Below are 26,917 nucleotides of genomic sequence, written 5' to 3'. Positions count from 1 at the left end.
TGGTAGCCTGCTAATATGCAGATTCTGCCTTCGGGAGCGGTTTGAGGTCCTCCAGCTAGGCCTTGATTGATTCTTTATCTGCCCTAATGTTGCACAAGTTGTTTCTAGTGTTGAAATTATGTTGCTGTTGTCTGATAGAGGGTGCCTTTGATTCTCCAATTAAATAGCAAAAGTTTTAGAGATTCCACTAACATTAGTGCTGGACAAACATGGGGTTTCAGGTTCGAAATAATCTCTCAAAATGTAAATGAATATTCAGATATTCTTAATGTTCAATTAGCTGGAAAACAAAAGTATAATGGTTATCTGTGGCAAAGCGGTTTGTAGTGCACAGGTGTAGAGGGCTTAGAAACAACAGTCCAACAACAGTTGAATGGTAAATAATGCTTTATTTATGCCTTTTAAATAATAACACTGACTATACACAACGCTATGTAAAGTCCGTAAAACCACAGGGTTCAGTCCTGAAATGATCATTCATAATAAACACACACTTTTTAAAACACGTACATGATCACCAATCCAACAGTGAGTGCTCCGGGTTCAAGTGGTATTGTGAATGTGAAACAAGTGCTTAACAGTGGTGCAGTGCAGTCTGGGTTTGATGCTGCCTTAACAGCGACAGCTCCCAGATATTTAGGCGTCTACAGTTTCAAACAAGAAGAGTCAAACAGAAAGACAATACAACACTAAACACTCATGGTTTCTCATTACTCCTCCAGGTAATTCCGTAACCATAACAGAGGAGCAGGCTGCTTGGCCACACCCCTTGAAATACCTTCAGTCCCACCCCCTACGGTAGCTAGTCCAATCTTGTCTCCTCCAATCCATGACTGACACCTTGTCTACTGTATTAGGGCGATGACTTCAGATATTGTGGCTCCACCCACTTCTTGGATGGCCGACTTCCAACTGACCCTGGAATGAACTGTCAACCTATCCAGTCCAGGGCACACTGTTCCTGTTACACAGCACCCTCACAGGTCGGGACAGAGATTGTTGACTCGGATTCATTCCCTCTCTGTCACAGTATCTTATTACAGTAAAATAAATCTCTGAATAAAAACAAATCATTGCTATTATATTACTTTATGGTACATTACACTTTGGAGCACATATTTTTCCATTTCTCAAGGATACCATTCCACATGCAGCTGCTCTTCTGTCTCTCTTGACATGGAATGACCCAAGTACTGTTTATTTTAACAACCCTTACATTTGCATCAGGTGCCTCATGTTACAGAGTGCAAATAAAAGACCAAATGAAACCTCTGGGAATTAGGGATTGATTATTGGTGACGACCTCCCTGGTTCGAATTTAGTTATCTTGAAATAATCATTACGATATTGTTTCATATATATATATATATATATATATATATATATATATATATATATACAGTACCAGTCAAAAGTTTGTGTACACCTGCTTGAAACCAGGTTTTTCATGATTTATCTCTGCTTTTAACTGTTTAAACTTGTCTATAAACACTTAATATTTCATTATATGATACGTCTACTTATATAAGCTGATAATCATAAGTGAATTGCATTCAAAAATGTAATTTTTAAATGAAAATGTAAATCTTGTCAATTTCAATGAAACGGTCACCCAAAGCAAGGGGATTTCAGTCTGAAGCCCAAGTCAGTTAAAAGTCTGAAATGTGTATAACACGGTGTTAGAACATTGGCCTAAAGTATAAAAGTGTCTTTGTTAGATGTTCTCTGAGTTAACTAGCATGTTACCCAATTAACCTTTTGTCACCAATTATTGTTAACAGGTGAGGGTCCATGATTACTATAAATATAGGCAGCATAGGTACAAGTTTGTCATTCCTGAATGTAAGGGAGCAGAAAATGGCAAAATACGCTCAGTTAAGCAAAGAAAAAAAAGAATGTAATTACTTTAAGAAATGAAAGTCAATCTTTAAGACAAATCACAAGAACTTTGCAAGTGTCTGTAACTGCTGTGGCCAAGACCATCAAATGATTTGAAGAAACTGGCACTCATGAGGACTGAACAAGGTCAGACAGACCAAGGGTGACCTCAGAATCAGAGAACAAGTTAATCTGAGTCACAAGTCTGCGAAACCGGCGATTTAACTGCCCCTGAAATACAAGCTGATCTAAATGCTACTAGAAGTACAGATGTTTCAACATCAACTGTTCTGGGGAGATTGTATGAAGCTGGCCTAACTGGAAGAATTGTTGCAAAGAAACCATTGTTAAGAGTGCAGAATAAGAGGAAGAGACATGCCTGGGCCAAAAAAACACAGAAACTGGACGTTTGAGGAGTGGAAGTCGGTCTTATGGACTGATGAGTCAAAATTTGAAATATTTGGGTCCATCCGCCGAGTATTTGTAAGACGCAGAGAGGCTGAGCGCATGAATTGTGCATGTGTGGTTCCCACTGTCAAGCATGGAGGAGGCAGTGTCATGGTCTGGGGTTGCTTTGCTGGTGACAGAGTTGGTGATCTTTACCAAGTCCATGGCAAGCTCAACCAGCATGGATATCATAGCATACTTCAGAGGCATGCCATTCCATCAGGATTACAGCTAGTTGGGCAGTCCTTCATTCTTCAGCAAGATTATGACCTGAAACGCACCTCAAAGTTGTGCAAGAACTATCTGGTGAAGAAGGAAAGTGAAGGACAACTCAATCTAATGACCTGGTCTGCCCAATCTCCACACTTCAGTCCCATAGAACTTGTATGGGACGAACTGGACAGAAGAGTCAAAGCAAAGCTACCCACTAGTGCCCTACATCTCTGGGAATTGCTGCAGAAGAGCTGGGAAGACATGTCGGGTGATTTCCTGCTGAAACTTGTTAACCGAATGCCTCATGTTTGCGAGGCTGTTATTAAGGCAAAGGGTGGCTATTTTGAGGAATCCAAGATTTAGAGACAATTTTCAGTTTTCCTGAACATTGCTTTGAATATATATATATATATATATATATATATGCTGCTTCTTTTATAAGTTTATAGTTGATATTCAATTGCTAATCTCAAGTACCATTTGTATACCTCCTAGGAAACAACATAACAAAACAATACCCAACACAATATGAGTCCCAATAAAGCACTTTCAGACACCAAGGGGCTCTGGCAGAAACTGAAAGGTTTTAAGTGGAAATAATGATGCACAATCTTATTTATTTATTTTATTTTTTTTATATATAGCTGGCATTATCTGCAAACCTTAAATAAATAACTCTGTCAATGTGAGCAATTATGAAATCATCTGTGTTTGAAAGGATGGGTCAATCCTGCTTTTAAATGTAGATTTAATACCTTAATGTCTTTAATTGTGAGTTTCAGGTGTGCTTGTTATATTTAGTTAATCTGGGCACAAAGCTCCTGAGATAAATAAGCCTCCCTTGTACACACCCACTCTGTATAGTCCTGAGTGTGCCACACCCTCGGCACCTGTTCACAGTAACCTGCTTTACCTTGTCTGCTGTTCTGGTCGATGCTGTTCTTTCAGTTTTTCTTATCTGTGATTGTTTGCTCTCAGAGTTTGCCATCCTTTGCAGTTGTTGTTTGCGTTGTAACTTTTGCAGATTGATCGGTAGTTATCATTTAGGATGTTTCCAAAGATTTCTAGTTATTAACTGCTGTATAGTTATATTTCAGTAGGTATAAATTTCCAGTTACTTTATTGATTGATTTAATTTGTTCCCATACTGTTGTACAGTACCTGGGGATGGTTAGCCTGAAAGACACCATACAATACAGTTGAGAACCAAGGTAATGGACTTCTGTTTCAGCTGCAACCTTAACAGACTTGTCTTGAGGAACAGGATGTTTGTTTAGGTTGCTAAGCAGCAAGCTTAGTGAATAAATGTAAACAGGCACACGGTATCTGTCCATGTAGGAGAGAGTTGTTCAAATTCAGAGCTGGGTCGAAGTAAGTGGGTTTGTTACAAATTACAGACTAGACTAACTGATACCAGGCTTGATAGGTATTGCACATGGTGATGATTTCTGACAGACTTAAATGATTAGAGGGTCTTAAATTCTAGATGTGTTCTCTCTCAAGCCACTTGTATTTTGAGCTTGCTACATTTCTAAGCTGAGTCATTTAATGTGAAATAAAGCAAAAAAAAAGTTTTTCTGTGCTCAGACAAACTGGAAAACTTCAAAAGTATTTAAAAAAAGAAACAGCTATTCAGAATTGTAGACCTTGTGCTCTCTTTTGTCCCGATATGTACCCCTCACATTTGCAGTGCATAAATTGGAATAATTTATTGCAGTGTTTTTATGCTCGACTGTAGTATATTTGTTGCCCCACATAGACAGATTGCTTATTGAATATTGGGGTTGTTAGTTTCTTTACATTTATTTAGCTTGGACAGAGACGGGGCATCATATACCAGATTCTGATACTCCAGTTGTGCTAAAGAATGTTGTTTTTCAAGTTTCAGTATTACTCATTAAGTGGTTCGGTACAAATATATACAAATCTAGATGTGACAGACAGGCAGACAGGCTCTCTTACCTCATATTCTGAATGCCCTTGTTACGTGGGGGTGCACATCTGCATGTGTGAGAGTTTGGTGGCTGGCAGCCATCTTGGCGAAGGGGCAGCCTGTAAACACGATGGTCCCCATTTGCACAGCCACATGGTTTTGATTCATAGCTTGATTGTGTGTGCATGAGAAATGTAGAATTGTGTAGGAGAGTGGAAAGATGAAGAGCAGCAGGTTTGTGCTCTCTGTTCAATAACCGGGATAGCAAAGCTTGGGTGTGGTGTTTATTTTGAAGACTTTCTGTTTGTAGTGTTTGTTTGACCTTTTTCTTTTTTTTCCAGTGTTTTGTTCTGTTTTGTGTGTTTAAACGTTAGCGTCCGTGTCTCTGTCTAATATTTCAAAGGGTGCAGACCAGCCTTGCCCAACACTGCGTTACCACACGTGGTTTTATAAGTGGGATAGTGCCCCCTACTAAACCAGCATGGAACAGCGGAAAATAACTGAGAGAAAAAGAAAATGGAGCAACTTACCAGAAGTGGCTTGCTGTGCAGCAGATGGGGAAGAGCTGGTACCCCTGCGGATTCCCCGCAAATCTAGATGTGGGGTTTGTAGCCTGCCCCTCCAGAAGCAGGCCAAGATTAGGCAACAGTGCCCTCTTGCCTTAATGGCAACTTTGGAGGCTGGAGAGGTCTGGCTGTCCTAGAACCTTGAACTGCTGCCGCTGGAGCCAAAGCTGCTGCTGCTTTTTCTATGTGTCTGTGTGTGTTCAGACAATGATATTGCATTTCCTAATCACCTGATTTCACTCTCAATTTTGCTAAATAGGAAGTGTGGTTACACAAGTGGACATATGAGGAGATTTTGCAACTGATCGATTTCTTTTTTTATAGATGTGTGGAATTTAAAGACTGCAGAACCTCTACTCAGTGTCTTGTCTGGTTCACACATTTTCTATGTTGATGCCTTTTCAAAAATTATTCCAATGCAGCTGCTGAAACATGTTCACTGCAAACAGGCGCCATCTTAAAACTGCTTAAATTAAGTGCCAATTTCCAGTGTGAGTGTGGCACATTTAGCAACAGCAATTCAGTTGTTAACTAGAATTGACTATAAAAATTGCTTGTGTATCTCTGGCCTAAGCAACAGTATCTGAGATTTAGCTTTTTCTGAAGTGCTTCAGCTCAGTCTCCTTGCATTTTTTTGCTTTGCTTTATCTGCTTATAGGGGATTTGATTGTTTGGGTTCCTCTTCCAGTTTAGTCAGGTTTTTTAAAGGGCTTCTTGATAAATCCTCCATTGGATTCCATGGCATTTTAAATTAGTCTTGCCCCTTCTCCCTCAAGCTTCTCTGTCTCTTGATGATTCTCTGTCTCTTCATACCCCTGACTGTTGTCACTTTGGTCCAGCCACAGATACAAACCTGAGTGCCACATCTTGTCCCCGAGTTCTCACTGCAGATCTTGAGCTGCACAATTGGGTTGTTTGTTGTAGGATAAGAATGAATGACATTTGTTCTGCAGCGTCATGGGTTTCACCAAGGACATTTGTGAAAAAGGCTTGACATTGGTGACTTATCTTTAGGTGACACAGTAATTGACATTATAATTAATTGAGTTATCGGTACTTGACATTATAATTCATTGAGTTATTTTAGTTTACCCACTCCCTCTTTTTGCACTTAGTTCTTCTATGGAAGTCCTATACATCATGAAAGTGTAAATACTCACCATTTAGAAGCAGTGCATTGTTCATTTATTTGTATATTATCTTTGTTGGAAGCAGTATGGTCCAGTGCTTAAATTCCAGCGCTTCTAACTAGAAGGTCACTGTTTCAAATCTCACCTCTGCCACTGACTGACTCACTGTGTGACCCTGAGCAAGTCACTTGACCTCCTTGTGCTCTGTCTTTGGGGTGAGACGTTGTTGTAAGTGACTCTGCAACTAGTTCACACCCACCCTTATCTTGTATGAAAGGATATTTATAAAAATAAAATTATTATTATAATAATACTAACAGTTACAACAACAGTTTATAGAAAAAAAAAAGATTTATATTTAACAATTTTTATGCGTTTTGTCCAGCTGTTCGGGTTAGATTTTGGTGTCTGACCAAATTTAAATCCATTCTGCGGGTGAGATGTTAAATCAATGTCCTATTGTAAGTGACTCTGCTTATAATGCACAGTTCACAGCCCGAGTGCCTCTTGTCCACTGGACAACCGAGCTGCGCCCTCGTGGTGCGGTTAAGGGCAACCTGGATTGTTTTTCCACTGCAGAGCCGAGCCGTGCTACAAACGTCACACGAAACAAAAGACAGTTGTTATTAATTATTGTTCTTAATTAACTCAGTTTGACAAAAGATGCGCAAACAAATGGTGTTCAAAAATGAATAGACCAAAGGTACAGCTGTAACTTGTATCTCTATAATTTGTAAGTACATTTAGATCTCTGGGGTCTTCAAGTGGGCACCTTCCATCCTCTGGGTTTCGTTGACTAGCCCATGACACCTCAAGAGGGCTCAACAGTGATTCTGGCGTCCCAGCATCACCCCCCTCCATCTCCCACTCAGCTCAGCCCAGCTTACTTACCTGTATATCAGCATTGCTTTCTTTCTATTGTGCTTGAGATCCCCATCCAGAATATTTCCGTCTCAACCACAGCCAGTTGCTGCTCCTTTCTGCTGCTTCAGATAAGTTCTTCATTGTGTGACTCTTGGCCACTGAACCCGACGTCTCTGAGAAACCAGGTTGTACAGTGTGCCACAAATCCTCGACAACCCACCTCCACTGTGTAAACTTGGACTCTCCATCCTCGCTGTTCTGCTTCAGCCGCTAGTTGAGCATACCGAAGTTTCTTCCTCTCATATGTCTCATCCACAGCATCTTCCCATGGCACTGTTAACTCTACCAGATAAACAAATCGTACTGATCCAGACCACAAGACAATGTCTGGTCAAATGTTAGTGGTGGCAATCTCGGGTGGAAAAATAAGCCGTTGACCAACATCTGCCAGCATCTTCCAGTCTCTAGCAGCTTCCAGTTGTCCTGAGCGAGACTTGATTTTAACAACTTTTCTTGGTGGTTGCTCTCCTGGACGGAGGAATATTGTTTTTTGTGTGTAACGCTTTGATGGAACTGGTGGCAACTTATTGGTCAGGTTACGCTTGTCTTCTAATGTTAAGGCCAAGCATGTTACTTGGCGCCAAGTAAACCGTCCTTGGCTAAGACCCACCTTACATCCTGTCAAAATGTGCCTTAATGTTGCAGGTGATGAACACAAAGGACATGAGGGATCCTCACCCACCCAGAGGTTTAGGTTCTGTGGTGATGAGAGAACATCATATGCTGATCTGATGAGGAAACTGATCCTGCTCTGTTCCATTGTCCGTAGGTCTTGCCAGCCGATCTTGCGTTGTTCCACACTCTCCCATCTCATCCATTCTCCCTGCTTGGCCTGGGAAACGGCCTTTACACACCTGATCCTCTCCTCCTGCTTTTGCACCTCATTGACTACCAGCTTCCTCTGTTGAGCCGGGGTTGCCTTGTGCCATGTAGGAGAAGCTGAACTGAGACCAAAACCTCATTTTCCATGCTGAACTTGCCCCATAATATCTCTGATTCAAAGGGCAGCCTTATCATCTTCCACAGCTTTCTTTGCAGTCCATTTTCTTCCAGTTTTCAACACAGGTGCTGCCTCCCTTATGCATTTGTCACGTGAATCTACTAATGTCATTTCCAGTCGGACTTTGGCGCACTTAAACTCCTCGGTTAGAGCAGAAATTGGTAGCTGCAGTATTCCTTTACCATAAAGTCCCACTCTGCTGAGGCAGCGTGGAACTCCCAACCATTTCCTGACATATGAACTGATTAAAGCTTCCAGCTTCTGAACTGTTGTCAGGGAAACCTCGTACACAGTCAGTGGCCACAGCAGTCTTGGCAGTAGACCAAATTGAAAGCACCAGAGTTTCAGTTTGCCTGGTAAAGCACTGCTATCTATGCTCTTCAACCCTTCTACTGTTTGTTGTCTAACTCCACACAAACTGTGTCCTTTAGATCCCCGTCGTACCATCTCCCTAGACTTTTCACTGGCTTTTCGGACACTGTTGGTATTGCCTCACCATTAATATAGAACCTTTTATCAACTACTTTACCTTTAATTATAGAGATGCTCCTTGATTTAGTGAGCTTGAATTGCATTTGTGCCCATTCATTGTTATTGTTTAATTTGCCCAATAACTGATTAGGCTATTGTTGTAGTCATTGTTGTCATGTCATCCATGTGTGCTCGAATTGGTGGTAGTCGCATTCCAGAAGCCAAGCGCTCTCCTCCCACTACCCATTTTGATGCCTTTATAATTACTTCCATTGCCATGGTAAAAGCCAGTGGAGAAATGGTACATCCTGCCATTATTCCAACTTCTAGGCATTGCCATGTAGTGCTGAATTCTGAAGGTGAAAAACTAAATTGCAAATCTCCAAAGTAGGCTTTCACTAAATTTGTTATTGTCATCGGGATGCTGAAAAAATCAAATGCTGCCCAAAGAAGTTCATGTGGCACTGAACCATATGCATTAGCCAAATCCAGGAATGTCACATGGAGCTCCTTCCTCTCCTTTTTTGCTGATTGAATTTGTTGCCAGATTACGCTGATGTGTTCTAAGCATCCTGGGAAACCTGGAATGCCTGCTTTTTGTACTGAAGTGTCAATGAAGCAGTTCTTTGTCAACCTACCTATTAATCTCTGAGCAATAATGCTGAAGAAAATCTTGCTTTCTACGTTTAATAGGGAAACAGGATGAAACTAACCGATGCTTATAGAATCTTTCTCTTTTGGTATAAAGACTCCACCTGCTCGGCGCCATGCTCTTGGTACAACCTGTTTTTCCCATGCCACTTTCATCAATTTCTACAGGATTCATAGAACTCCAGAAGCACTCTTGTATACTCTGTACAGAAATCCATTAGGCACCGGAGATGATGATGATGCCCTTGCTTTTTTCACAGCTTGCTCTACTCCTTTCTACTTAGGTGCACAGTCCTCCATTTGGTATTCAGGTGGATTGATAGGTGGAATATCTGAAGGAATTGACATAGGCTCCTGCCTTTTTGAATCTGTATGTGTTTCCTCCAAATATCTCTCCAGCTCAAACTTAGATGATTTTAGTGTGTCATTTTTCTCGCTGGTGAATATCATCTTTACAAATTTGAATGGATCTTTATAAAAGTTAGTTCTCGTACGGTCTTTCTTTTTGTAGTGTTTCCGTAGGCGCTCAGCTCTCCGCAATGTTGCAAGCTTATCTTTTATGACCCTTTGTAACTGTTTGAGTCCCTCCTTCTGACTTTGTTCTGCTTTTCTCCATTGCTTCCTCAACTGCCGCCTTTCTCTTTAACTAAGCGTTCAATCTCCTGCTGCCGTCTAGACTTTCCAGGAATAGTTTGTACTTTTTCCTTACTTTTTTCAATTCCAAACCTCTCGCTACCATATGTGTAGATGATGTCCTCAAATTTATCCACCTTCTTTTCAACTGTTCCATTTAACCTTTCCAAAGTAAAACAGATCTGTGTTTACTGTGTCCCGTGCAGTTTTCTCACAAGCTCTTGGCCATTTAACTCCAGGCTTGTGCCCATTGAGGTTCTTTTCTCTCTTACGCTGGTTCATCTGATCAGGTTCGCAAGGATCATTAGGTTCATTACTAGTTGTATCCACGCAAGTCCTTCTCACGTCTATAACAGGGGTGCTGATATCCTGCGAACAGTGGTTTGCTTCCTGTCGCTGGATTTCATTCGAAAGACTTGACTGACTTCGTAAGAAGTACTGATCAGTGCAAGGCCCTTGTCCCTTCTTCCTCAAGCATTTCATTCTCCCTTGATGAATCTTCAAACCTCTGACCATTGTCGCCTTGCTCCAGCCGCAGACGCAAACCTGGAGTTCCATGTCTTTGCTAACTGCAGATCTTGAACTAGTCTTTTGTGAAGTACTCCCCATTCTCATATCTGTTTCCGTTCCTAAGTCGTTAACTGTGCTATCCAACATTGAGTCATCTTCTGCCCCCGCTTTCGCAGACTCTAGGGGTATTTTTGTCTTTAATTTCTTAGAAGCCTTGGGTGTCTCCAGCATCCTGTTTACCTTTGAAAACATAGAGCTGGATACTGCCGACCAGGGTAGCTAACCCTTGCCAGCCCCAATGGGGTCTCTTTCCTCCTGTCAGCTGACTCTTCATGCTGTCACAAGGTCTTTCCCTTGTTGCCAGCTGCACTATTCACAGCAGTCACTGGATGTATCCAGATCTTCATGATTTCCATTACATGAGAGTAGGTGTTGAACTTCATGCTGATCTTCTTGAACACTTCTATCTGCCCACAGAGAAACTAGACCCTGCACTTCCTCAGTGTCCCAGGGCTGAACTTTTCTCTTATCGCTCTCGCTGCCCGCCATGTTGCTTGTTGTTTGTCTTTCTGGGTTGTACTGACTGATGCAACGTAACGACGAAAATCCTTAACTCCGCCCCTAGCCCGGCTTGGCTCCGAGCCAGTTTCAGAAGCCAGAGTTTCACAGTTTGGTTCCCACTCGGCTCGACAAATAGCCAGTGGAGAAGCAGCCATACCTGTACCGTACCGAGACCTCACGGGTCGGATGTGCCAGTGAAGAATCACCCGTACCCTACCGAGCCCTCATGGGTCAGATGTGCCAGTGGAGAACCACCAGTACCCGTACTGTACCGAGCCCTCACGGGTCGGATGTGCCAGTGGAGAACCACCTGTACCGTACCGAGCCCTCACGGCTCGGATGTGCCAGTGGAGACAGTGTATTTGTGCTGGGTAGGTGAGTTGATCTTTCTTGGTACAAATACTGATTTTAGAGATTTCTTTCAGGTTTATATTAATTGATTGGTATTCAATAAGTGAATGCCGAAGTATACTAATCAATTAAATACTTCCTAATTTCAGCAGTAATATTGTGTATAACTTCTGTTGCACAAGTCAGTTTGATAGAACATGTTCTCAACTCATTAATTGAAAACTTGCCTTTCTCATTGGACTTTGCCCTGGTTCTGTCACTCCCAAAATCTAGAACACCAAAAAAGGCATTGAAATCCATCAACTTGTTCCTCAGTTATTGCATGCAAAAAAACCAAAAAAACAATCTAGGTCAAGTCTTGTGTCAAAAAAAAGAGACATTAGCACCATCCTTCATATTGAGGAACTGAGATAAGGGCTGCACAATGCAGCACACCACATACTCTGCTGTACCTGCAAAAATGATATTGGCTCTAGTAGAATGTATCTTCTAGTCTTGATCAAGTGAAAAGGAACGGTTTCACTGCCGCGTTGTTTTAACCAAAGGTGTCACACACTTTTCTGCATATCCATTTTACTTTATGGGGAGACAGGGCTTTTATATCGAATTTTATTTCCTTTTTCCATTTTAATGGTTCAGCTCCTAAGGGATATTATATTAGGACAACAGTAAAGCTGAATTTATTACCATATTGGACACTCCAAAACACACATTGCTACAATGAAAAGTACTATTTAATTGCCATATTTATGTTTTGGATTATTTCTAAAGGAAGATTTCTTCATAAGTGTTTACTAGTTCTTTGTTATCATCATTAGTGTTTCATTATATATATAAACACTACCGGTCAAAAGTTTTAGAACACCCCCATTTTTCCAGTTTTTATTGAAATTTAAGCAGTTCAAGTCCAGTGAATAACCTGAAATGGTAAACTGTCAGAGGTTAAAAAAAAAGTTTAGGTTACCAAAAACTGAAAAATAATTAACATTTCAGAGTTATACAAAAAGGCCTTTTTCAGGGAACAAGTAATGGGTTAACAACTTACAGCTGTTCTGCAGCAATGGAAGTAAATTAAGCCTTGAAAGTTGATGCTAACAATTCCTACAGGTGTCCCAACTTTTGTTGATTACTTACAAACCTTCTGTCTGTATAAAAGCAGTGTTGGAACAGACTGTGTTACTACACCCTCTTAAGCATTATTTCAACAGTATTGTACTGCAGGAAGTAGTATATTGCTATCATAATGGCGAGAAAAAGGCAATTAACAAAGGAAGACAGACAGACCATTATAACCCTTAAAAGTGTAGGTCTTTCCTTTAGAGAAATTGCAAAGAAAGCCAAGGTGTCAGTGAGTACAGTTTCCTACACCATCAAAAGGCACTTGGAAACTGGAGGAAACTCTGACAGGAAGAGGTCTAGCAGACCCAAAGCCACAACAGAATCAGAAGACAAGTTTCTGAGAGTCAACAGCTTGCGTGATAGGCAGCTCACAGGACAACAGCTTCAAACACAGCTTAACACTGGTCGAAGTAAGCAAGTCTCGGTTTCAACTGTGAAGAGAAGACTTCGAGCTGCAGGTTTGACAGGTTGAGTGGCAGTAAGAAAGCCATTGCTAAGATGGCAAAATAAGAGAAAGAGGCTTGCCTGGGCCATGAGCACCGCCAGTGGACTACTGAAGACTGGAAGAAGGTCTTATGGACCGATGAATCAAAATTTGAAATCTTCGGTTCATCACGCAGGGTTTTTGTACGCCGTCGAGTAGGTGAAAGGATGGTTCCTCGGTGTGTGACACCAACTTCAAACATGGAGGAGGAAGCATGATGGTCTGGGGCTCTTTTGCTGGATCCAGAGTCGGCAACTTGTACAGAGTGAGTGGCACCCTGAACCAAAACGGCTACGACAGCATTTTGCAGCGCCATGCAATACCCTCTGATATACGCCTAGTTGGTCAGGGGTTCATCCTACAGCAAGATAATGACCCAAAGCATACCTCCAGGCTATGTCAGAACTACCTTAGAAAAAAAAAAGAAGAAGAGGGTAGGCTTCAAATCATGGAATCTCCAGACTTAAACCCCATCGAGCTGGTTTGGGATGAACTGGACAGAAGGGTGAAAGCAAAGCACCTACAAGTGCAACACATTTGTGGGAACTTCTGCAACAGTGTAGGGAAGAACTTTCCGAACAATATTTGATTTCCATTGTAGAAAGAATGCAACGAGTGTGTTCGGCTGTTATATCTGCAAAAGGTGGCTACTTTGAATAAAAAATTTAGATTAAATTTTGTTAAACAAAACGATTCCATGATTTCTTTTTTTATGTCCAATTGTTTATTTGTTGTATGCTTTAATTTCAGAGTACATTGAGACATTAAACTGCATACATTTTCAGTAAAAACTGGAGAAATGGAGGTGTTCTAAAACTTTTGACCGTGAGTGAGTGTGTGTGTGTGTGTGTGTGTGTGTGTGTGTGTGTGTGTGTGTGTGTGTGTGTGTGTGTGTGGTACTATATAGTGCAGTTAAATTCCTAGTAACTCATTACATTTACCTTTTTTTTTTTTTTTACTTCTAAAGCATTATATGACGGTATGCCTAATTGCACACCCTTATTTGTATAATCTCATGGAATTTCATACATTAACCTGTCTTTCACTTCTGCTATATATGTCTCAAATGTTCAGTTTTGAAAGAAACACATGTTGTAACAAACATTTATTTCCATTTGGTATTACAGAAAGCTCTCAGTTTGCTTGGCAGTCTGTCTTCCTGGGCATCTGTTGCACTAATTTCATCTCAGAAATGCTGTCGGGGTCAGGCATCTTACTGGCTGCAAAGAATGACAGTCATCACGGGAAGCTGCTGATTGGATGCTGACAGGAAAGAAAGCCATACATGGATAGAGACAATTTAACTCTCAGATCAAATGAAAATATAGGCTTCATTCAAATCTACCCATTTGTGATCAATTTAGTGAATGGATTTTCATAACAGGGGTAATTTATGGCATTAGTTCCTAGTTAGGCCTATTGTAAGAAAATCTATACAACTGTACATTTTAAATCTCTTTAGTACATCACTTTTCACTGCAAAACAAGCTGCACACGGTTTACCTTGCACAGCATGTTTATGATTGTGTCCTAAGCTGATGTGTCTCTATCCTACAGAGAGAATGCACTATGTAAAATCTCATGGAAAAATAATTTAAAATAAAACCTGCATTCTGCGTTTCACAGCACTGTATTGTAGATTGTTTGCCTTTCCACAGTAATTTATTTTATTATTTCTCTCTGCTTGTCTGCCAAGCCTAAATCCCACAATGGAGAATGTGCTGATTTACCTCCCCCTAATGCAAATCTGATTGGTGTTTTTCTCAGCTAGCTGCACACTGGCACGCAGGCACAGTGCTGTGAACCAGAGGACATTATTTACAGATTCTGTCACTTGTGTAATGCCAGTGATTTGAATTTGTTCATCATGGTCCCAGTGTTCTGTGCAGAGATCTGTTTTTGCCAAAAGGCATTTGACTGCAGTACTGTAGTTTAGGAAATATTGTATCGCAGCTTGGAAAGTATGTGGTACGTGGTGCAAGTGATTTTTGCCTTTTCAGTGAAAACAAGTATAAACAGTCTTTGTTTGTATTTAGGGATTAAATAGTCACCATATCTGATTATAAGACACAATGGCACAACAGCCCAGGAATGAGTCGGCTTGCTCTTCGCTGGACTTTCTCCATGGCTGACACGGTCCTGTTGGTAATGTGGTGACCAGAACTGAGCACAGTGTTCTAACTGCCAAGTGTGATGGATCTGAGAGCAGTGGAGGGCAGTGTGATCATACTACAGTTTTTATCCCTAGTGCAATGCTTTGTCATAAACTGTGGTACCGTTAATCCTTTATCATTGTTTGACACTGTGGTGTAGTGGCGGGCGGTCAAGGCTGGGCAGCGGCAGAAATAACAAACCCAGACATGAGACTGCAGTTAAAGCACCTTGGCGCACTTTTAATAATCACAAATAACTAAACAAGCAAAACAGGAACAAATTAAAGGTTTGGCTATCCTGGTGTCCTCTCGTTTTTCTCTGTTTCTTCTACACGCATTCTCTCTAAACAAACACTCCTTTGTTCTATTTATACCATATGGCCAGGGCCTTGATTGATTTCATCAATCATCCAATCACCATCTGACCACATTACACACTTGTCCATTCACACAATCAATTACACAATTAATCAAACATATAAGTGTGCAAAAAAAGTGACAGCTGTTTCTTGAAGTTATTTATTAGTCAAAGGTTCTGATGATGAATCCTAAACATTTCTCTGCATGACTTAGTTTTTTATAAGTTGTACCTTATCTGTGATTAAGTGTTTTTGAAGTTCTGGATAAATTGCATCCTGCATCACAAGATCTGCTTAACAAGAGAATAAATCGATACAGAAAATGTACTATAATGATACAAAATGGACAGCTAACACCAATGGATCAGTCAGTACCTCTTCAGTAATTAGAATGGTGTTTGCTAAATCAGTATGCTGATAAATCTATTATTACCAAGGGGGAAGAAACAAGCTAGTTGGAAAGGGAGTGGATGCCAACTGAATTCACTGATTTTAAGAACTGGTACTACACTGCACAGATTTCTCCTTCACTCTGACTTAACTCTGACTTAATATAGACCCCCCCCCCCCCCCCCCCCCCCCCCCCCTTGAATTGGGAGGCCATATGTAAACTGGCATTGCCAACCTTCTCAGAATTACTAAAACTTAATGGAATTGTCACCTCTTCAGAATTACTAAAACTTAATGTATTTGCTTGGTTGTTATTTAGAAATGTTCTCAATTTAATGTATAGCCTTGCACAACATTCATTCTAAAGGCTGGGCTGGGGAAAGTACATATCAACAGCTTGCTATTGCTTCTATTGAAATTGTAAGGTTGTCTTACATTTAGACAGTTTCATATTTAAGCACTTCATAATACTAATTTAACCACTAATACTGTATCTTAAATACCTACGTTAATTGAAAAGTAACATAAAAACCAATATCTCAAATCTATGTCATTGTTTAATATCACACACAGGGTACAAGCATCTTCACTTCCTCAAGGCTCTGTAGTTCCTGAGATGCGTGATCACATTTTGTGTTAAGAGCTTAAAAGTAAGTGATGAAGGACACCATTCAGTGACTTGGTTTGCACTTGAAATGTGGATGTCTTCTGATCTGCACAGACAATCAGAGCACCTTTTCTGAAAGGTCAAATGGCATCATTGGTGTGAACACATGAACTGTATCCATTACTCATCTTGTTTATCAATAGATACCGATGCTTACAGCAGTTGTACAATCAAAATATACAAAACATTACAAAAAAAACCTATTGCATGTTATATAAATATAGAGTACAGCAGAGATCTTCCAGGTATGTTTTTTGTAAAATGTAGCAATCTCGGGCAGCACTTTTTATAGAACTGTTCCTTGGACAACAGCTGATTTTAATCTGGGTCAGAAATGGAGCAGAGAGGAAATTCATAAAACTGGAGAGATGCTACAGAGGGGCTGGCTGAAATCCAGACCGCTGGTTTAGATCCTGACTGGAGTAATGTTCTGTCTGGCTGTGGACTCTAGGGCTACAGGAAAAGCATCTGGAACAGTGCTTGGCAGAAACCACAAGTGAATGGGATCACTCAGTAAACCAGGACCCATTATTTCCTGTGTTTATTCTTGAGGAGCGTGCATAATGCAGTAATAACTCACTCACGTTTCAGTAGTAATGTATTTATTTAGAGCCAACTCAGGTTTTTCATTGAGCAACAGGTCGAAATTCCACAGCTTAACTCAATAATTTCCAATCCATTTCAATCAATTCTTTAGTATCTAAGCAACCTTTTTCTAATCAAGTTTCATAATGATATATGGTGTATTACTGTGTTCTCCTAAAAACAGACACTCAAAATAAAAGGACTAGATTAAGACACTGGCCCAGTGCAATTCTCTTCTCATCCCCCTGAGCTTGTCAGCACATCCGTACAGTGACAAGATGCAAAAGAGCACCAGATAAGCTAGTGTTATACACTCTATTTTGATGTAAATTGGCACACAAAATGCAAATGAAATTTGAACTTCTTCTGCAACTGCTGAGACACTTTTTCCAACTGTTTACCAGCTGATCAAAGTTAGCACAAGGGTCCTGCTGGGATATGGTGAGGGCACTGGTGGTGGAGGAAGAGGAGAGCCCCACTGCAAATACCTTGCTGCTCTTGCAGTTGTGTTGTAAGATGCCATATCTTTAATCCAGGGTGGTCATGATATTGCACTGCATAACGCTTCCAAAATCCATTAAGAAACATGAATTGGAGAGAAAGGTGTGTGTATGTATATATGTATAAATATGCGTGTGTGTGTGTGTATCTTAATATACACTGAACAAAAATATAAACGCAACATGCAACAATTTCAAAGATTTTACTGAGTTACAGTTCATATAAGGTAATCAGTCAGTTGAAATAAATTCATTAGGCCCTAATCTATGGATTTCACATGGCTGGGAATACAGATATGCTTCTGTTGGTCACAGATACCTTAAAAAAAAAAGATAGGGGCGTGGATCAGAAAACCAGTCAGTATCTGGTGTGACCACCATTTGCCTCATGCAGCGCAACACATCTCCTTCGCATAGAGTTGATCAGGCTGTTGATTGTGGCCTGTGGAATGTTGTCCCACTCCTCTTCAATGGCTGTGCGAAGTTGCTGGATATTGGCGGGAACTGGAACACGCTGTCGTACACGTCGATCCAGAGCATCCCAAACATGCTCAATGGGTCACATGTCTGGTGAGTATGCAGGCCATGGAAGAACTGGGACATTTTCAGCTTCCAGGAATTGTGTACAGATCCTTGCGACATGGGGCCGTGCATTATCATGCTGAAACATGAGGTGATGGCGGCGGATGAATGGCACGACAATGGGCCTCAGGATCTCGTCACGGAATCTCTGTGCATTCAAATTGCCATCGATAAATTGCAATTGTGTTCATTGTCCGTAGCTTATGCCTGCCCATATCATAACCCCACCGCCACCATGGGGCACTCAGTTCACAGCGTTGACATCAGCAAACCGCTCGCCCACACAACGCCATACATGCTGTCTGCCATCTGCCCGGTACAGTTGAAACCGGGATTCATCTGTGAAAAGCACACTTCTCCAGCGTGCCAGTGGCCATCGAAGGTGAACATTTGCCCACTGAAGTCGGTTACGACGCCAAACTGCAGTCAGGTCAAGACCCTAGTGAGGACGATAAGCATGCAGATGAGCTTCCCTGAGACGGTTTCTGACAGTTTGTGCAGAAATTCTTCGGTTGTGCAAACCCACAGTTTCATCAGCTGTCCGACTGGCTGGTCTCAGATGATCCCGAGGGGGAAGAAGCCGGATGTGGAGGTCCTGGGCTGGCATGGTTACATGTGGTCTGTGGTTGTGAGGCCGGTTGGACATACTGCCAAATTCTCTAAAATGACGTTGGAGGTGGCTTATGGTAGAGAAATGAACATTCAATTCGCTGGCAACAGCTCTGGTGGACATTCCTGCAGTCAGCATGCCAATTGCACACTCCCTCAAAACTTGAGACATCTGTGGCACTGTGTTGTGTGACAAAACTGCACATTTTAGGATGGCCTTTTATTGTCCCCAGCACAAGGTGCACCCTTGTAATGATCATGCTGTTTAATCAGCTTCTTGATATGCCACACCTGTCAGGTGGATGGATTATCTTGCTCACTAACAGGGATGTAAACAAATTTGTGCACAAAATTTGAGAGAAATAAGCTTTTTGTGCGTATGGAAAATTTCTGGGATCTTTTATTTCAGCTCATGAAACATGGAACCAACACTTTACATGTTGCATTTATATTTTTGTTCAGTGTATAAAGAAGAAAGTTTGTCTGTCTGTCTGTTCCTTAATGCATTCAGTCCCCACAGGAGCCAGTACAACCAGACTTTGCATGGCCTCCTCTTTCATCCAGGGGAAGGTCGAGGACTATGTTTGGATCCAAAATTGACTCCCGGGGTACTTTATTTACTAACCCCATTGCTGGATCACTACAGTAGCCATGTGTCTCAAATAAAAAAAAAAGCCAAAAACCAAAAAATAATAGTTTAAAAAAGGGAAAGGGGTCCGAGCACACTGTGCGACACCCAAGATCAATAACTTATAGGAAACCATAAGGCTACCATTCCCCAGTTTGTCATGCATGGAATATTGAATTTACCTGGGCAAGGCCGGGTACTTCAGCTAGTATATATATGTGGCAGAGCAAAGCTCTGCCCTTTAAATTGGCAGAGATGGGGTTAACTTCCCCTACCTGCCTGGGTTTATTATGTTCAGGTGGCTGGGGTTGATTAGTTGATTAGGTTGATTAACGATCAATCAGCGCCCAGCCACCTGATATAAAAGGAGGCCTCTGCTTCTCATTTGGGGGAGAGGGAGCTGAGGAAGCAGGTTGGTTTTTTTTTGGTTGTTTGGAGAGCTTGAATCCAGTGAAGGCATTGCCCAGCCTGGAGATTGTTATTTTTGTAAATTTTGCTTTTTGTCTTTCTTTGTGTTTAAATTGTTTTGTTTTGGCCCTTGTGCCCTTTCATTTTGTGTTTATTTATAATAAAATAGTTATTTTTTTGAACTGCAGTCTGTCTCTGGGCCTCTATCCATTCGCCAGCCTGCCACAATATATATTAGAGTTATGTATGTAATGTAACTGTGTATCAAGAGTTATCCCACTCATGATCCAGTAATTAACAACCGTCAGTAATGTCGCTATTTTCTGTATTCAAATTTATTTTTATTGAAGATTAGTACATTGATAACAGTTCTACTGTTAACTACATGTTTAATACAACAGTTAAGTAAGAGTATAGAAATAAGTTTAAATCACAGTACAGCTGTGTTGGGTCTTTCAGTAAATAAAAGGTACGTATACTGCCTATTGTGCTCTTACAAAAATGAGGCTGAATAGTAAACTAATGATTTTGTTAATCGACTACCACTCCAATCAACTAGTTGTCTAGTTGTTGTTGTCCTAAACGGAACCCTAGGCAAATGATAGAAACCTTCAAATATTTGACTCTAAATGTATCTGTATATCTTGCTATCTTGCAGAACAGTTCTTTGATTACTTTGCATTCTGAAAGAGTAAACTGGTAAATGCAGGGTTAATGCTCTCAAAATCATTGGAAAATCCCAACTACATGACGTGACAGTAACACAAGAAGAACCTGCTTCTCACGTTGTTTGAGACAGACTGTGACTACTGTTGCACTGTCAGTTTTGTTCTAGTTTTGAAATTGATTATTTTTATTATTCTTATTAAAAACAAAACAAAAAAAAAAAACTACCAGTACAAAAGATTACATTTGAATGTTAAAAATATTCAAATTTTAAATAAACTTCCTGTAAAAATGAAATTCTTTCTAGCTCAGAGAAGAAGCGAGATGGTCACCAATATAAAAGGCAGGAGAGAGAGAGAGATTTTGAGTTTTAAATCCCTTTATTGAATCAATAACAAGATTGATTGAACAAGAGACAAAAGCTATAATATAAATTTAGTTCAGTGTGACAGGGTTAAAATAGCAAAGTGAGCTCCCCTTCTTCACCCACATCACACAGCCCACCCCCCCTCACATCACTGCTGTGTAAACTTGTCCAAGTCCTTCACCAAATGATAGTAAAAAAAAAGTCCACCTGAATCCTACTAACAAGCAGGACTCTAAAAACACTCCAGGCATCAGTAAAACCAGTGGCTAAAATCTTTGTTTTTCGAGATTTAAAAATGGCTAACTTTGCTTGACCAAGGATAAAACTAACAAGCACACATTTTTGTCGTTGTTTTGAATTATAGGAGTGTGGAAGGGTGGTGGGTAATTCACTGACACAGGAGACAAACAGGTGGATTTGGCAACACCGCACAGGTGCCCAGTTTTATTTTGGGGTGCTCTTTCTTTTCACCCGCAGATGGCGCTGTGGGTCCGTGGTCTGCTTACCAACGATGGTAAACAGAGCCACGGGAATACCAAGGTACACAATACCGGCGTCTTTGCAGGTGCTTCGAAACAATAATTCAAAACAGAAGGCACAAAGAAACAGGGAAAATAAAACAGTAACTAAACTACAAAGAAAAAAAAGGTGCTGCACTTGACAGCTATATCCCAGTCGCAGTATCTTCTCAGTCCTGAAGCAGGACAGAAGGGACACTGCTCACTCACTCCAGGCTCCACGCAGCTCAGATAACGGTTTGTGGCCACAATGCTGTGCAACACATGCAACTGCAGGTCTCCTGAGCGTTTGGGCAGGGGTAGTTTGTACAGAGAGCGCCAGCTGGGTATCACTGCCTCACTCACCCCCAGGTGTGCCCTCCACTTGGTATCCACTAGGTCTCTCCACTGGGGGGAGCAGTGAGATTTGACACACAGGTGGTACAACTGTTTCTTCTCTGTGGCATGAAAATGCAGCTCAGTGAGGTTGTGCACTGACAGCAGCCTCCCAGGCTGCCCCTCCTCTGCCAGGGGGCCCGAGGGGGAGACCAGCACTGTGGGGAACAGAGGATCAGGATCAAGACACCCCTCCACATACCCAGAGAGAGCTGGGCTTAAGGAGGCCTTCAAGTCAATCGGCATCTTCTCCAGTAACCTCTCTGATCTGATACTCAGCAGCACAAAAACAGGGGTTCTTCAACGATCCATTGGCTGCATAGAGAGGAATCAGTCCTGCTAGTGTGGAGATGGTGCCAGGCATTGAACATAGTACTGTAGAATGTGTCCAGTCCTGAGTTGGGGAATCTGTCTGGGGAAATGAGAAAAAGATGTCTGTCTAAACCCAGCCGGCCCGCCCTGTGCAGCAGAGAGAAAGCCAGCCCCTGCCAACACAGTCCTGTGCAATACAGCAGCCGCTGAGCCGCCTGCAGTCGGAAAGCAGCCACCCCGCAGGAGAGGTTAATCAGTCCCAGGCTCCCTTCACATATGCAGCCAGTGATGCCCGTTCCAGAAAAACTCCAATAAACTCTTCTGGATTCGCTCTAATAGTCCAGGGAGGGGGATCCAGGCACACCAGTCTGTGCCACAGCATGGAAGCAACCAGGTTATTAATGATGAGAACCCTCCCCTTGAAAGACAACAGGGAAGGGAGCCACTGCCAACTCTGCAGCCTCCCCTGGACTTTCTCCAGCAGCCCCTCCCAGTTCTGTTGCATGAAGTGTTCATTGCCCAGGATCACTCCCAGGATCTTAAAACCAACTGTATTCCACCAGACTGTTGTTCACCTTGACTGTACTAAAGACATTAAAATATTAAAGATTAATATAAGAAATAAAAACAGGACCAAAATCAAAAGCTTCCAATGTGGCAAATAAATATTTGTGATCAACCCTGTCAAAAGCTTTCTCTTGATCAAGTGAAATTAAGCCAATGTTCAGGTTAAAAAGTTTAGATACATTTAAAAGGTCCCGAATTAAAAAAAGGTTGTCGGCGATGGATCCAGCTCTCCTCCTCACTCAGTCTAGGGAGACCCTGGTGTATTTGTGCCATATCCAGCAGGTCGCAGCCCTCAGCTTTGTACAAGTCACTATAGAACTTCACTGCCACCTGGCGCAGCTCTGCTGGGCTGCTCACCTCCTTCCCGCAGGGCAGCCTCAGACAGTGAATCTGTTTCTGCTCCAGCATCCTCTTCTCCAGACCAAAGAAAAAGGCTGTAGGGGCATCCATGTCTCTGAGCTGAGTGAAGCGGGCCCTGAGCAGCGAACCTTGCACCCTCTCCTCCAGCAGCCTGCCCAGGCACTGCCTCCTTTCCTGCAGGCTCTGACATGCCATCTCACTGCTCTGGCCATCCAGCTGCCTCTCCAACTCCAATCTCTCTCTCTCCAGCTCACTGACTGCTGCTGTCACACACCTAGTGGAATACTGAGTTTATTGTTGACAAAAAACTTTAATCTGTATTTTACCAATGTCACACCACTGTCTCAAAAGTTTACAAAACTGAATATCTTGCAGGAGTTTGATGTTAAAATACCAATAAGATTTACCAGGAGTTTCAGAGGGTAGAGAAACAGTGGTGGACACAAAGTGGTGATCAGATAATGATGAAGGGGAAAACTGGCAACCAATAAACTTACTAATAAGGAACTAAAAATCTGACTATGTTGTAATTTGATCCAAGTGTATTGTTTAGCATTGGGATGAGCAATTCTCCAAACATCCACTAGGCTGTGTATTTACAACAGAGGTCAGCTCCCTCACAGACTGGATATGGGGTTCCCCGTGGTTACAGTCAGGGTTAAAATTCAAAGTACAAATTAAACCCCCCCCCCCCATGAGTAAATGTGCTGGGTCACACTTTCCCAATATCTCTGATAATTTATTAAAAAAAAAAATCCTTTCTCCCCCTAGATTAGGAGCATAAATATTAATAAGATGAATAAAAGTCCCCCCAAGTTTAACATGCACTCTTAAAAGTTTACCTGGTAAAATATCATGAATTGATAAAATCTCCGCACCCAGTCCAGGAGAAAATAAAACAGCAAACCCCCCCCCCTTGAGAGTCGAGCCACAATCCCATTTCCACTCAGACAGCCAGTGAGCCTGGTTAGCGCTGTCTGAGTGCATCTCTTGTAAAAACACAATATCTGCCCTTTTGATTAAATAAGTCAAATAATTGGGCTCTTTTTTAAAAAATCTCTACAACCATTAATATTAAAAGTTGCTAAAAAATAGTTTCTCCATAGATAGCAAAGTGAGGCACACATTTAAAAAAATAAAATAAGCAAGGGTAAAATTATACTATGTAAAATAATAATACATTTTAATGCTTAGCTTTTGTTAAACATTTGCGAGAAGCGCTAATAAATTTTTTCAAGCGAGAACTTTTTTTCTGATCAAATTCAGCCAAAGGTGCTTTCCTGAGACTAGTATTGGCAGAAAGTAAAAACAATTCCAAGTCAGGGAAAAATGATGTAATGTCAACCCCTCTCTTATCATTTGTCTTACCTAAAAAAATCATTGATCTGAGCAAGTGTATATAGTTTTCGCTCAGAGGTTTGGCTGACCGAGAGGTCGGAGAGCTGCAAGAAGTCAGAAATCTCTCCATCATCGTCTTCTTCCTCTCCACACTCAGACATTCCCCATTCACTCTCTTCTGTAGCCTCTGATTCTACAGTTGCTTCTTCAATCTCCTGATCTTCAATTCATGTTTTCTCTGCAGTTCCGATCAACTCAAAAGGAGCATCAGGTGTTAAGGTTGCAACGTCGCCAGTGAGAACTGGCGCTCATGTCCTCAGCCCTTCCCGAACGGCAGGGTTCGCCCCGGGCAAGCCGCGACTAACCCGCACCGCACCCTCCAGGCTGCGTATCACCTTGAGCTGCAGTGCTAGGCGGATCTGCCTGACTGCCGCTATCCACGGCAGCAGTGCTCGGCTTCGCCGCCCACAGGGGTTGAGACTCTCCGCTGCTGGCTTGGGAAGCTGGTACTGGGCCCCAAATAGACTCCTCCCCGCTCCCCAAAGCCATTTTAGAAATCCTTTTTTCTATTTTTCGTTTTTTAATTTTCCCTGTTAACAGACCATCTTGCTCAGTCACAGGCGTATTCTCCGAAGTCGCCCCCGGCACGGTATTCTGCACTGCGGGCTCATGCACTTCAGCTTGTCTCAGTCGTTGGGGTAGGGGTACAGGTCGTTCTCTTGCCGGTTCTTCCTCCTGAGCTTATTATAAGAAAGATCTTTCCTAATGTGTGTTTACACTGTTTTAAAGAACAAGTACTGTAGCTTGTGATGTCAAAGCCAGGTAAATGGCAGATTGAGAGAAAAATGACACCCAGAAAATGCAAACAAGGAAGGGAATGTAAAACAACCTGTTAAAAGGATATTTGACGCTTCTTGCTCTTTAGGTATGTGCCTTGAGTTGATTGCAGTAAAATAATGTTCAGGTGAGCCATTGCAGTTACCTTGCACAACTAAATCACACTAGGATCCCAAAGGCAAGATACAGGCAGTGTTTTTTTTTTTAAAGTGACTTCAATTATTGTTTTGTAGGTTGTACATTGCTACAATTTTTATGTTGAACAATACATTACACAATACAGCTACACTTCAGCCACCTGTAGGAATTGTTATTTTTCTTTTTTTTAATCACACAGAAACAATTGTTGTTTTTCTGAAAAATACCACATTTATTTTTGTATTGTTTTTTTCATTCCAAATCTGCAGTGAATCTCTACTAAAGTCTTCACATAGTAAATGTAATCTCCACTCTTTTATCATATTAAAATTATTTAAATGAAAAACCTTCAACTGCGGGGTTAGATACTTCTCATTTATTTGGAGTATTTTAGCAGCAGGGTCCAGCTGAGATTCATCATTTCCCCTCCTCCAGGGTCTTGGCAAGGGCAGTGGCAAACGGAGAATTACAAAGATTGAAATGTGTGCTCCATATCGAATGACTCTGAAAGACAGGGGAAAGCTGAACACAATAGATGGAGGCACAGCATTTGTCTGTCTGTACGTCAAACTTCCATTTTTCCATGTGTAGGGTTGCTATCTGTCCCAAGGATTTTAAAGCAAAGAACAGTTGGTAGAGCGTTCAGTCACAGGGCACCTGAAATCTGGAATGCTCTACCGTGCATAGTGAGAGATGCACCTGCACTGGCCATTTTTAAAAAGATATTAAAAACATACTTTTGTAATAGGGCTTTTATGTCTTTTATAATATTTCTTTTTTATATAGTTTATTTCTGTTTATTCAGTTTGAGTTCCTCATCTGTTGCTTTTATTTGCTTTAATTTTAAAATGTTGTTGTCTCTTGCTGCTTTTATTGTTTTATATTGTTTTTAAATGTACTTCTGAATGTCCTTTTTCTTGTTAAAAGCGCCTTGGGATGGCTTGCCATGAAAGGTGCTTTTGTAATAAACTTTGATTTGATTGTGCACTACAGTTCAGGGGCTGGGAGCGTGCATACGGGGCCAGAGGCAGCCTGGATCAGTGCAAAGTGTAAACCGGTGGCTCAAATGAAAAGAATCTTTTAATCTGATCAAACCTAAGCCAGTTCGGGTCTGAGTTGTAAGTGTAAACGCACTGTTTTTGTGGTTTTCATGCAAGGGTGTTGAACTTTTATCTTCTCCCTCTTCATTCATACTAACAATCAAAGTGATGAAAGATTGACTGCTATTTTTCATGTAAAATGTAGAGTACAATAGTTCCCATTTAATGCATTCTCAACAACAGCCAATGTGATCACCAAGTGCAGCCTGCTTCCATGGTGACAACTCTCTATTAAATAGCCCTGTCTCGCTGTAGCGGAGCATGAGAACAAGCAACACAAAGCTGAGCGAGCCGCCTCCCATGGTGTGTCCGTGCTGTAATTCTGAATGGGACACAATTAAGATTCAACTGTTTTTAAGGTACAGGTAAGATGGTGAAGTGCTTTGAATTCAGTCTTTGCAATCACCACTGCAGAAAACCATGTTTAGGGTTAAAATGTAGAACTAATACCATAACCAGGTCATACATATTGGTAGCACAGTAAATTGGTGCAGCAAGCTGTGAATGCAAAAAAAACAAAAACAAAAAGCATGTAGAGTCATGTAATTTATTGCTGTCTAGTTAGCTGAAGGCATCTGTCCATTAGC

The 26,917-nt window shown here is 41.4% G+C and overlaps 1 protein-coding gene across 2 annotated transcripts in view; it reads left to right on the top strand.

The window, feature by feature from the left end:
• The window catches only part of LOC121307072 (multiple epidermal growth factor-like domains protein 9), a 170,194-nt gene that overhangs the window by 11,909 nt on the left and 131,368 nt on the right, over positions 1-26,917 (top strand). The gene's annotated exons all lie outside the window — the stretch shown is intronic.

Source organism: Polyodon spathula, chromosome 52 (assembly GCF_017654505.1).
Source record: "Polyodon spathula isolate WHYD16114869_AA chromosome 52, ASM1765450v1, whole genome shotgun sequence".
NCBI classification, from domain to species: domain Eukaryota; kingdom Metazoa; phylum Chordata; class Actinopteri; order Acipenseriformes; family Polyodontidae; genus Polyodon; species Polyodon spathula.
Note: the sequence above shows the minus strand (reverse complement) of the source record. Positions and strands in the feature narration are given on the sequence as shown.